The sequence below is a fragment of the Zingiber officinale genome, chromosome 4B, assembly GCF_018446385.1.
Source record: "Zingiber officinale cultivar Zhangliang chromosome 4B, Zo_v1.1, whole genome shotgun sequence".
Lineage (NCBI taxonomy): Eukaryota > Viridiplantae > Streptophyta > Magnoliopsida > Zingiberales > Zingiberaceae > Zingiber > Zingiber officinale.
The window spans coordinates 96,734,350-96,747,304 of NC_055993.1; positions in this window are offsets into that span (position 1 = coordinate 96,734,350).

Below are 12,955 nucleotides of genomic sequence, written 5' to 3' on the forward strand. Positions count from 1 at the left end.
ATGCTATTAATGTTAGTAGACTCTTCAATTCTTTTGATGATAACGTGGTGGATAAAAGTGTAGGGACATGTATTATGGAGAAAACGTCCCAAGAATCACCTACTTTGATGACACAACCAATTGATACTATGGAAGCTATAAGAATGGAATTGGTTGATGATAAATGTGTAGGGACTTGTGTAATAGAAGTAAAGTCTCAAGAATCACCACTTTCAAAAGCACCACTACTTGAGTCAGAACAAGAGCCAATACAAGATTCAGGGGTCATGTCCACTTGTTTAGAACTTTCAGGTACATCTCAATAATGCAAGGTTAGTATTTTTAGTGATCTTTTGGAAAATTTTATAGAGGTACCTATAATTGATTTTGTTGGATGTGATTCAGTTTTTGATACATATTCAGTTCATCTTAATAAGGTTCTAGTTCTATCTAATATATCATGCTTGGGAGAGGTATGTTTTTCTTTTGGGTGTGCAAATTTTCATGGGGCCTATAATTGGAAGCTCGATCTTAACTGTCTTCGACCACCTGAAAGAACTTCAAAGAAGACGAAGATGGAGAGAGTTATACTTTATTTTGTAGCTCCTTTGATGAAAGCTCTCTCCATAATAAGAGCCCTTGGTAGGAGGGTGTTGAAATATCTTATCCCTCCAAGAGCGAGATTTCGATGAATTTAATGAGGTGGTCGAGCTAATGACCTTAAACAAGCGCTTCTTGGGAGGCAACCCAAGTTCATTTCCTTTGTTCTCATTCATTAGTTTTAGTTTCTTTGTAGTTTCTTTTTACTTCATTGATAATAAATCATACCCTCTACTTAATTTTTCTTGTCTATCTTATTTTCGTAGATTTCAAAGTTGTGGAGGAATGTGAGCATTGGATAGAGGAGTATCTTCAAAAACATGAATGTCAATAATTTGGAGCTCATCACTTGGTAACTTCTCTTATTTTAAAGCTCCTCCACATTATTTTTAGTTTTCATTGGGACAATGACAAGTTTAAGTCTGGGGGGATGCATTAGATGCATTAGTTTAGTTCAGTTTTTGCTTAATAAAATTTTTGCTAGTTGCATCTTACATCACATCATAATTGTTTGTTCCTTATTGTAAAATACTAGCACGTTTATTCTAGATTCCATGTAGTTTATTGGCTACTTATTGTGCTATTATATTTAGTGATTTATCTTTTTCTATTTATGATAGCATGAAGTGAGCAATGTTGTTACTATAAGAGTTTAAGTATTGGCCTTGTTTTAGAATCTCTATACACTATGCCTATTTTTTTTAAGGTTGATAACTCTAAAATAATCATGATTCATAGAATTGGACTAATACTCTTGCTTCTATGGTGACCTCTCAACTACATTTTGGTTACTGGATAAACTCAGATCATGTAAGCTCATTTGGAAAAATCAATCAAAAAAAAATGAAAGTTTGTTCAAGTTTGGTACTTTACAAACATTTAAAAATAAAAATAAAAAAAAGGGATAAAAAATAATTGTCGTGAGTGGAAACTAGCAATTCACCCCTTTGAGACCGAGTTAGGTTACTGGGGAAATGAATGCTATGTTTCTCTTGATACTGAGTATTCCTTTGAGACCTTGTGTAGACGATGCATAGCATTTTTGAGGGGAACGAATCTTGCATGTGGTAGGTAAGTGCCTATCGCCGGAAGCATAAGGAACACAATTTTATGACGACTTGACTAGACTTAGGGATTGAAACTTGATAAATTTAGGCCACTTTCGCACTGAGCACGGAGGACTACTACTTAGGTCATACTCAAACTACTTTTGTATCTTGCTCACCAATGAAATCATTTGATAGAATTAGATTGATATGCTAGAGATTATGATGCACTGTCTAACCACATGAATCTAGATTACGGGTTTTGCTTGAGGACAAGCAAAGGTTCAAGTCTGGGGGTGTGATGTGCGTAGATCTTATGATTATTTATACATGTTTTGACGCACATTCACTTACTTTATTCACATATATTCTATGCATATTCACCTCTCTTAGCATATATTCAGAATAAATACTCTTTTGTTTGGAGATCTGCTCTTTTGTGTGTTTTCTTGTTGACAGGATGTTATTTGGAGTGAAAATGGAGAAAAAGCGCTTGTGGCCATAGCATGTTCCGGCCGTGCTTGTAATCCAGATTTGAAGAAGGCCTTGGCCATACCGAATGGCACGGCCGTGCCATTATCCCCGTGGCCAAGCAACACATGGCCGTGCCAAATGGCAGGGCCGTGCCAACGATCCAGAGGAGAGAAAGGTCATGGTCGTGTGAATCCACACGGCCGTGTGACCTCGACAGAGAAGAAAAAGGCCATGGTCGTGTGAGTTTCACACAGCCGTGTGACTCAACCCGAGAAGAAGCCGTGTGAGGCCGTGTGGATTCCACACGGCCGTGTGACGAAGAACGCGACCCGTGTCACACCAAAACAGGGTTGTGCTGAATTTTGGGCTGATTGTAGACCGTTCGTAATTTAGCCATAACTTTGTGCTTCGTTGGAGTTTCGGGATGTTATTTATACCGAGACGTACCTGTCTTCAAGATCTACAACTTTGCTTCAGATCCAACAGAGAGAAAGCATCGTGTGCCCATGCTAAATGGCACGGTCGTGCCTCCCAATCGCGGGTTCAACTGGACCTCCGCCTAGACTGCAGACCAAATTTCGAGCCGCCATAACATTCGGCTTGGTTGGAGCCAGGGCTCGATCCAAGTATCAGATTGAAGATAATTTCAAGAGCTACAACTTTGGTTCAAGGTGAATCACGAGAAAACCTGGATTAATGGGTGAAAAAATCGGTTTACCAAACCCCTATAATTCTGATTTTCCTGGGCAGTTTGGAGGAGGTATAAAAGGGTCAAGGTCCCTATTCTTGATCATCTTTGGTTCGGGATTCCACCCCTCTCTTGGGGAAAGGGTTCTCCCCTTTGGGGAAAACCCTAGAGCTTCATCCACCGCCATCTCTTGACGTTTCGTCCATCTCTAGAGCAAGGAGGCATCACCAAGACATCGAAAACCTCGGCAGCATCTCTTCTTCCCCTTCTTCTCACATCAAGGGTTGTAACTGTGCTTTACTTTATGTTTTGGGGTTGTTCCTCTCTCACAATGGAGTAGATCTCCTTTTCTATGGATGTAGGGAGTAGTTTTGGATAGGGTTTGATGTAAAACTCATGTTCGTACCTTTACTCGTTGGATGATTTCTCTTGCTTTGTTTCTATTTGATATGCATGAGACTTGTTGCCTTGTCATGTTAATTGATTGTGTAGAAATTGTTAATTTCGTAAAGAGAGAATCTTACATCGTACACCCGAGGGGCCCTAGTGACAGGGGTAACCCGTTCACGGACGTCTAGGATAATCCCTTGAAAGGAGAGGCAACTTCTCCACAAGGAAGTATAAGAGACCAAACCAAACCCCTATCTCTATCCCTAATGTTACCGATCTGAGTTGTATTCTTGTGATCTACCGAGGTGCCCTAGTGACAGGGGTTAACCGTTACAGGATTTCATAGGGATTTTCTCTGATTAATACTTAAGGATAGTAGCTTTAACTTCTGGTGAAGGTATGTTGATTGACGATGAGTAAAAGATAGAACATGATGCATCAGGTTCCACCACAAAGAAACCGAAATCCTAGAATCCGTTTCCCAAAGCTCAATTCCCTCCAAGATCGATTCTCTTCTCCTTCTCTTTCTCTCTTCAATCACTCTCGTTAGTTTGCAAGCTAAAGCCGACTTTCGACCGTCTAAATAACTTACTTTGCGACATCTCTAGTATTTAATCAATAGTTCTTGTGGTTCGACAATCTTATATATTACTGACGACGAATCGGTGCACTTGTGGAATCGTAACAAAAAGAAAATTTTAACAACAATTAAAATCTCTCTTTTAAAAATTTCCTATTGTTCATGGCAATAAAGGAAAATTTTAAAATTAATTTTTCTCTTTTAAAACATGTAGACAACTAAAAAAAAGGAAAGATTAATTAAAACTTCTATTTTTAAAATATGGTTACAAAAAGGAAAGTTTTATCAAAAATTAAAATATCTCTTTTAAACATTATAGATAACTACAAATAAAGAAAGATTTTAACAAAATTAAAATCTCTCTTTAATCCTTTGTAGATAGCTATAAAAGAAAAAATTTTAAAATTTTAAAACTCTCTTTCAAAACCATGAGGATAGCTATAAAAGGAAAGTTTTTAGCAAAATTAAAATCTTTCTTTTGACCATTGTAGATAACTACAAAAAAAGGAAAGATTTTAACAAAATAAAATCTCTCTTTTAACCATTGCAGATTACTATAAATAAGGAAAGATTTAACAAAATTTTGTTTACAAAACTTTCTTTTATTTTACTTTGGCCGGCCCCATGCTTGGTCACCAAGCATGGCTTGGCCGGCCCCTACTTGGGCTCCATGAAGGGCTTGGCCAACCCTAGCTTGGGCTCCAAGCTTGGTTTGGCCGGCCACAATAAGATGGGTAAGAAGCTTGGCTTTAAGTGGATATAGAGCTTTATAAATAAGAGGCTACAACAGGGGCCGAGAGGAGGAATTGGTTTTGGTCTCCCGATGAGCTTGAGCTTCCCGTGTTCGCCCTGAACACCCAACTCAAGTTCATCAATAATAACTCATACCACTAAAGAGTTATTATTACACTACCGCACCAATCCCATATTACAATATGGGCTCCTTCTTATCATGAGTGCGTTAGTCTCCCTGTGTTTAAGATATCGAATGTCCACTAATTAAATGAGTTACTGACAACTCACTTAATTAATATCTGCTCCAAGAGTAGTACCACTCAACCTTATTGTTATGTCGGACTAAGTCCACCTGCACGGTTTACATGACAATCTTTATGAGCTCCTCAAGGGGACATCATCAACCTAGATTACTAGGATACAGTTTCATTCTATAATCAATAACACACCATATAAATAATATCATTTCCCAACTTATTGGGCCCATTGATTTAACGAACTAATCACACCCTTTGATAAATTAAAGAAATAAATATTAAGTATACGTGCTTGTTATTATATCATGATTAAGAGTACGCACTTCCATAATAATAGAGGTTTTGTTCTTTTATCTAGTCAGTATAAAAAGAAACTACCTCAAATAGTCCTGCTCAATACACTCATAGTGTACTAGTGTAATTTTATAGTTAAGATAAACTAACACCAAATTACACTACAACCACTCCAATGATTTGCCCATTCCATCTTGGTTGTGAGCTACTATTTATAATTTATAAGGAACTGATAACATGATCTTCTGTGTGTCACCTCACACCACGTTATCTATAATATAAATTAAATAGACAACTACACTTAGCATAAATGTAGACTTTTGACCAATGTGATTCTTATAAATATTTATACAAAAGCTAGGCTTTTAGTATACATCTTAACAGACCCCTGCACGACAATGCGGGACAGGAAAATCAGCAACCTGGTCACAACTAGGAGCCCAGGAAGAGGAGAACCGGGGAAACGCGACCATCCGTGAGATCGGTATGATCTCGGGAGGGCCCACAGATGGAGACTCCGCTAAGGCTCGGAAGTCTCATGAGCGGCGCTTGGAAATACACATGGTAGGGTGTAGTAAGGAGTAAGCTGCAGGGCCCGTCATCAGCTTTAGGCCACGAGTAGGGTTATAAACAAGCCGAGTCGAACCATGCTTTGGGGTGTTCAAGCTTGTTTGATAAGGTAACCAAGCCGAGCCGAGCTTAAAATGAACCAAGTTTTTTAAATGAGTGTTCAAGCTTGGCTTGGTTTATTTTTTTTGAGCTTGAGCTTGTTTGAAGCTTGACTTGATCTTGGTTTATTTAGATGTTATGAAGCTCTCAATTTAAGCTTATAACTCGCACTGGGCAAGAGTTTGGAGGCGTGAGAGCATGCTCACTTATAACTCACGCTAGGGCGAGAGTCTGGAGGCGTGAGAGCATGCTCACTTATAACTCATGCTGGGGCAAGAGTCTGGAATCCTGACCGAGAGCCTGACTAGTAAGCGGTTGGGGGCCTGTCCGGGACTTGATCTGGAGACTTGATCAGACGTGGATCTGGAGGTTTGACCAGGCAGTAATTCAGAAGAGCAACCTCTATGACTTGAAGGGATTGCGCTTGAGGATTTAGCTTAATGCTCCTACGATCACAAGGTGTAATTCATAAGGCGTTAGCTAAATTTAAACCTTACTTTAATTTTGAGGAAGCATAAAGGCGTCGAATTTGGAGTGACACTTCCTGCCGCCTTCTTCTTCGTTTAACGAGGCATCGGCATGGAATTTTCAGTCTTCGAGGCATGATCTTCCCAAGGTAAGGTATTCTTATTCGCATATCCCCCTCCATGATTTTCCTGTCACTTATATCATAAATGGCCTTTCCTCGGGAGAAGACATGTGTGCCACGAACTTAACTCGCCATAATATATGACGCACATTTTTTGCATGTGACCCCAAATAGCTTCCACTTCTCGATCTAACGGTTGACGTGTTCTAGGACGTTTCAGTTGCCCAACTTGTTTTCCGATGCTTCCTAAGGGTTTTGGTTTAAAAACCCTAAAGGTTGTCCATCGTTGTTTCTCATTGCTTCAACTTCCTTCGGGTTTACTTCTTCTCCTTGCTTTCGCTTGCTCGCCTCCTCGTTTGTACATTTTCTTTGTCCTTTGTAAGTATTCTTTCTTCTTCCTTTCCCACTCCTTTCGATCTTGTAATGACCGGTGAGATGGAGGTGCCCTAGTATGCGTATTTCCGCTCCGACATGGATAATAGCGATCTTAGGGCCATTCAGTCGAGTCTGAAACTTTCTGAGGCCCACAAGCTTCGTTCCCCAGAGCTGAATGACAATCCTTCCTCCCCTCCTGCTGGTTTGTTACCTTTTTTAAGGACAAGCTCCTTGGCGGTCTTCGCTTTCCTATTCATCCGTTCTTCTCTTCTTTGAGCAGGTATTTTAGTGTTTCGTTGTCCCAATTCACCCCAACCCCTTCCGCGTCATGTGCGGAATGGTGATCCTGTATCGCCTATATCGAATAACTCTGACCCTACAGCTTTTTCACCATTTTTACACCCTTAAACGCTCGGAGCCGGGTGTTTTCATGGTGCAGTCCAAGGTCTGGTATAAGTACTTTGACGGGATGCCTTCTTCCAACAAAGGTTGCCCGAGTCGGCATCCTGACCAGCTGAGTGGCGCTATAATCTTCCCACTCCCTTTGAGCTACGTGACCACCAACATCAACCACCCTGCCATACAACATCCAAAAAGTTGGGGGGCATGCAACTACGGCTCCCTTTTCTACTGCGAGAGAGCATGTTATATACTTTTGGGCTTAACCCCATCCGGATGTCTTTGGGCGCTCCTTTTGGTAAGATCTAATGCCTCCACTTCCCGATCTTCGCTAATTGAGGTATTTTTCTTTTTGTTTCTCAGAAGCCGCCATGTTTCGTGCCTTCACCCTCGACTCTTCTAAATTACCCAGCGATGTTCTAAAGAAACGGGGCCAGGAGATTTTGGAGGAACATGAGGTTCCTTATGCCCCGTAAACCAGCACCTCGGCGGAGGCTTCCTCTCAACTGTCCGAGGACCCCGAGGCCCTTGGAACCAACGCGACCGCGGAGGAGAGGGCTCCCTCTCCTCCTCCAGAAAAACGCTTGCGTCTCCAGCGAAAAAGGAAGTGGGTCATCCCATCTGTTCAATCTTCACCATCGAGGCTTACTCTTTCCTCCAAGGCCAAGGCGAAAACCCTGCCCGGGTAACCCCCTCTCCAATAACAGAGTCTACGGGTTCCCCCGTCCCAGTTTTTGTCCCAGAGTAGACCGTCTCCCGGTCGGGAGACCAGCCCGGAGATGTTGTGACCCCTTCTCTACCACCCTCTGCTCCTTCGTTGGCACCGACCTCCTCTTCGCGCCCTAAGGAGCATCTCAAGGGCAAGTATGCCTTCACCTCTTCCTTCCAGTTGCCTTCTCTGCAGGTGCAGGGCCCTATCCCATCGGCCAACGCTTCTCCTCACTATGGCTAGGTGAAATTTCATGGGACCCTGGCCGAGTCATGGAAGACCGCCACCAACCAGATTTTAGAAGGCCCCCCTCTGGAGCTAGCTGATATATTCTCCAATCGGCTAGTATATGTGAGTTTCCTGTCTTTTTTCCTGATCCTTGAGTTAATGCTAATCTTTCCCTGCACTTGATAGGCTTGCACCATGGGTCTAAGTATATCACAATACATGGCTGGCCTGCAACGAGAGAACGAGTCCCTGAGGGTTCGCCTCCACGAGTTAGAATCACCTACTACCACTGGCCACATTTTTGATTTGACCGCCTCTGATGACCCGATACAATCCTTCCTTCAAACTGTCAACGAGAAAGCCCAAACTGCCCAGGACATGGCTTAGGTAGAATCAGAGAAGGTGCAAACATTGCAATCAACCTTAAAGACCAGTGAGTCCAAGCTCAAGTCTGAAGGGTTGAGGCGCACCCAAATTTTGGCTGATTTAGAGGAGAAGGAAACTGAGGTGGCGACCCTCTCCTCGCAACTGAAGGAACTACAGGAAGCACACGCTGCTCTGACGAAAGATTTGGAGGCAAAGAAGGCAGACCTGATCGCTAGTACTAACCGGGAAGCTTCTCTTCAGAAGCAGTGGGGGGTGGGCTCGGCTACCCTGAAATCCCTTCAAGCAGACCTATCCCAGGCCAAGGAAGAAGCTGTCACCACACGCCAATAGCTGGCCTTGGTCCGAGTTGATGCGGATAAGGCCAAGGACGAGCTAAAAGATTACCAAGCCGATGAGGCTACTCGTCTGGAAGCTTATAAGGTCGCCTCTCTTGCTTCCAGAGTATTTGGAGCGAAGATAGGCAGTCCATCGATCGGATGGTTTGCTACGGAGGTGTGGGAGCCCTGCTGCAGCTTCATGAGAAAGGCCACCTCCGGTTAGCTCCTCCTGAGGATTTCCTGGATAGAGGCCACCTTCTACGAGAGCTTCCCGACGATGTCTTCCCGTATTTTGATGATTAGTGTGCGCTTCCTGTCTTTTACCTTTGATCTGGGCCTTGTCCAGGACCAGTGTTTAGGCAGACTATTTTTGTAATGCATAATTGTATAGTTCGTTGAGCATTTTTTCTTATAGTCTATGCTACTTCTCACTAGATATATCTGCATGATTTGCTAAGTGCTTATCCCTTCTGTAGTGGTTTTGCTAACTTAGCCCCCATGTAGGCGTCGAGGCTGTGACCGATCGGGTTTTTGTTACCCGACCGAGCATCCAACTTGACTAGTCCGTTTAACGTCTCGACCGAATTCGGTCATTGAACGACCTGACCAGTCACTTTGTCGGGCCAGTCTACTTTAGGACGCGCGATCGAGTTCTGTACGATCGAGCTATTCGCTTGGTGGCGAGCCAAGGTACTTGAGAGTCCCGAGAAGAGGTCGTTGTAGCATCACCTATTCCCAAAGTCACAACAACCCCCCATTTCCCCTTATGTCTTTCATTTGCACGTTTTTTGACACATTCCCTCGACTCCATTTTCTAGAAGGATCCTGCGGCGGTTGTTGCTCTTAGGTTTACAGCTGACGTTAGCTACATTGAATACGAAGCGTTTGATGGACGCTGATGACGAGGTCTTTTATGCCCCTTTGGCCTCTATAATATCCTTTCCCCTCATCTTTATTGAATCTTTCATCTCAAGAGTAAGTCTTCCTCTTGTTTTCTATACCAGCTGTGCTCTGCCTCTTGTGCTTTTTGCATCATCCCATGGATTCCCCTGCACCTAGCTATGCTCCTGGAGTTTCGACCTTTACTAGCGTGGACCAAGACGACCTTCGCTTTACCTATGAAATTCCTAGGGCCATGCACATCATCATTCCCTCTGAGATCCACTGGGTTTCTTCACCCCCAGTAGGGTACACGACCTTCTTCAAGGAGCAAGTTGTTGCCGGCCTCCGCTTCCCCATTCATCCTTTCTATTCCCAAGTGAGTTGCTACTTTTGCATCTCTCTAGGCCAACTTACACCTAATTCCATGAGGATCTTGTCTGGGTTCGTCCTCCTCTATGAAGTGTACGACATACCCTGAACTCCTCACCTATTCCACTTGCTCTTTACCCCTCGCCGTCACAATGAGAGTCTTTTCCATCTCCAAGCCCATACCTGAACCATATTTTTTGTTCCTTTTCCCTCCTCAGACTTGGAATGGAAAGAAAAATATTTCTTCCTGAGTTTTCCCCTAGCCATAGAATGGCCTATCCAGTGGCGTTCGGCTCTACCTCCGGCCCCACCTCTAGGGGATTTCCAAACAGACGCCGACTTTACAAAGGCCTCTACGCAACTGGATGATGACGCTTGGACCTACTCAGACTGCTATCAGAGGAAGTACTATTTCTATTCAGGCTGAGCCGTACTCCATCAGAGCTACCACGTTCCTTAGGTACGACTTGACCTACCTCGACTGGCCTTTACTTCCATATTCTGATTTTGGTGTTCTTCTTACAACCGACACTCTGACCCGAGCGTTCCCAATCAGGCCTCCCCCCTGAGTGATATAGAAATACAATGCCAATGATGCATAATACTAGATAGGAGGAGTCTGTCGCACCTTTCTCCCCTTCCCATAGGGGCTATTGCTTCAACCGCTCCTTGATCAACCACCCGAACAACTCTGAGCGTTTGCTTCACTCCTGAGTCCTCCAAGCGTGCTCCCCCCGTGCCTCCTGCTCGTCGACCCCGACCTCCCTCAGAGGAGTCAGATTCGGATGAGCAGCCACTCTCACACTGCGCCAGATGCCAACCTATGGGATCAGGCCCGACCCCCGAGGCCTCGACTGCTGCTCTGTCATCCCGACCAGCTTCTACGTCTACTCCAGAGCCCCCGTCTCCAAGTGAGGCTGTCAGACCGCCTCGACCCGTGGGACCTGACCCAACGTTCGAGGCCCCGATTGTGACTCCATCACCCCGACCAGCCTCTATGTCCATTCCAGATCAATAGCCCCCGAGCGATCCTGTTAGACCACCTCGACCCAGGGCTGAAACTGACTGAGGGAAGGCTCTGACTATTAAAGAAGAAATTGACCCGGGGCGACAACCTAAATCCAGCGCCCCGGCCAGACCTTCTCCTCGACTGATCGCTTCCTCTCAACTTGATCCTTCCGCTCATCTTGAGCTGGCTCGCTCTTCATTTGGCCCTTTTGCTCCGCTAGGATTTATGCATACCCCGCCTGGTCCATCTTCTCAACCAGGGTCGGCTTCCACCCAACCTGGCCCGAGCAGGATGGCTCCAGATTCTTCCCGACCTCGGTATTTCCGTTATCGTGCCACTTTACCCACAAAGTGGGGATTACACCGCGCTCTCCATGTTCCTGCTCGCAATGTCCTGCTGCGGGGTCGATTAGCATCTCAGTGGGAGTACACTATGCAGGTGATGGACACTTGTACCTTGCCTGGCTTGGTGGACTCGTCCACTAAAATTGCTACTAGGGTAAGCTTTCTCTCTCTTTTGCGGTTATGCTCCTCCCACTCTGTCTTTCCACTCATACTTCCGCAAGATTATGAACAGATGTTTGCCCAGTCGTTCTGCCTGAACCAGATAATCCTGAACATATACCTACTCAATAAAATCTTAAAGGATCGAGTTATAGACCTAGAGTCTCAAATCTCCGACCCGGAGGTAGTCGTATCTCGACTTAAGGCAGAAGTGGCGGCCTTGAAGAAAGCGAGCACTTCCCAGGAACAAATAACTTATGTATGAATTGTATGAACATTTTGTTGTACTTTACTTTTCAGATGTCAAGTTTTCTCTTAACTCTTGACTCAATGAGTCCTGAGCTACTTTAACCTGAGCACAGGGTCCTGATCTGGTCTTAAAAAAGATTCATGAGTGTCCTGAACCCAGGTATTCCGACCTGGCACTTCATGCCCGACCGATCATATTTCCCTGATCTAAAGCCTTACAAAATACTAACTTAAGTACGATAGGGTTGGAGGTAGTTAACGCTCCAGGGACGGTCTAGCTTCCTACCCTCGAGCATCTTGTAAATAGTAGGCGCTCGATGCTAACCGTTTAACAATTTTATAAGGACCGTCCCACTGAGGTGCTAATTTGGTTACCTCCCCCACGGGCCTTGTCCTCTTCCACACTAAGTCCCCTTCTCCGAAGAACCGGGGCATAACCCTTCTATCATAGTTTTGACGCATCCTTTGCCGATATGCTGTTAGGAGGGCAACTGTACGTTCTGTTAGAGTGTATACTAAAAGCCTAGCTTTTGGTATAAATATTTATCTAGAAATAAGAATCACATTGGTCAAATGTTTACATTTATGATAAATGTAGTTGTTCAATTAATTTATATTGTAGATAACATGGTGTGTGGTGTCACACACAGAGGATCATGTTATCAGTACCTTATAAATTATAAACAGAAGCTCACAACCATAATGGAAAGGAACAAACCATTGGAAGGTCGTAGTGTAATTAGGTATTAGTTTATCTTAACTATATAATTACACTAGTACACTTAGAGTGTATTGAATAGGACCATTAGAGGTCGTTTCTTTTATACTGACTTTATAAAGAAACAAAGACCTCAGTTATTATGGAAGTGTGTGCTCTTAATCCTAATATAATAACAAGCACATATATTTGATATTTATTTCTTTAATTTATCAATGGGTGAGATTTAGTTCGATGAATCAATAAGCCCGATAAGTTGGGAAATGATATCACTTATAGTGTGTGTTGTTGATTATAGAAGGAAACTGTGTCCTAGTGATCTAGGTTGAAAATGTCCCCAAGAGGAGCTCATAAGGATTGTCATGTTAAACCCTGCAGGTGGACTTAGTCCGACATGACGATGAAGTTGAGTTATACTACTCTTGGAGCTAGATATTAATTAAGTGAGTTGTCAGTAACTTACTTAATCAGTGGACATTTGTTATCTTAAACACAGGGATATTAACACA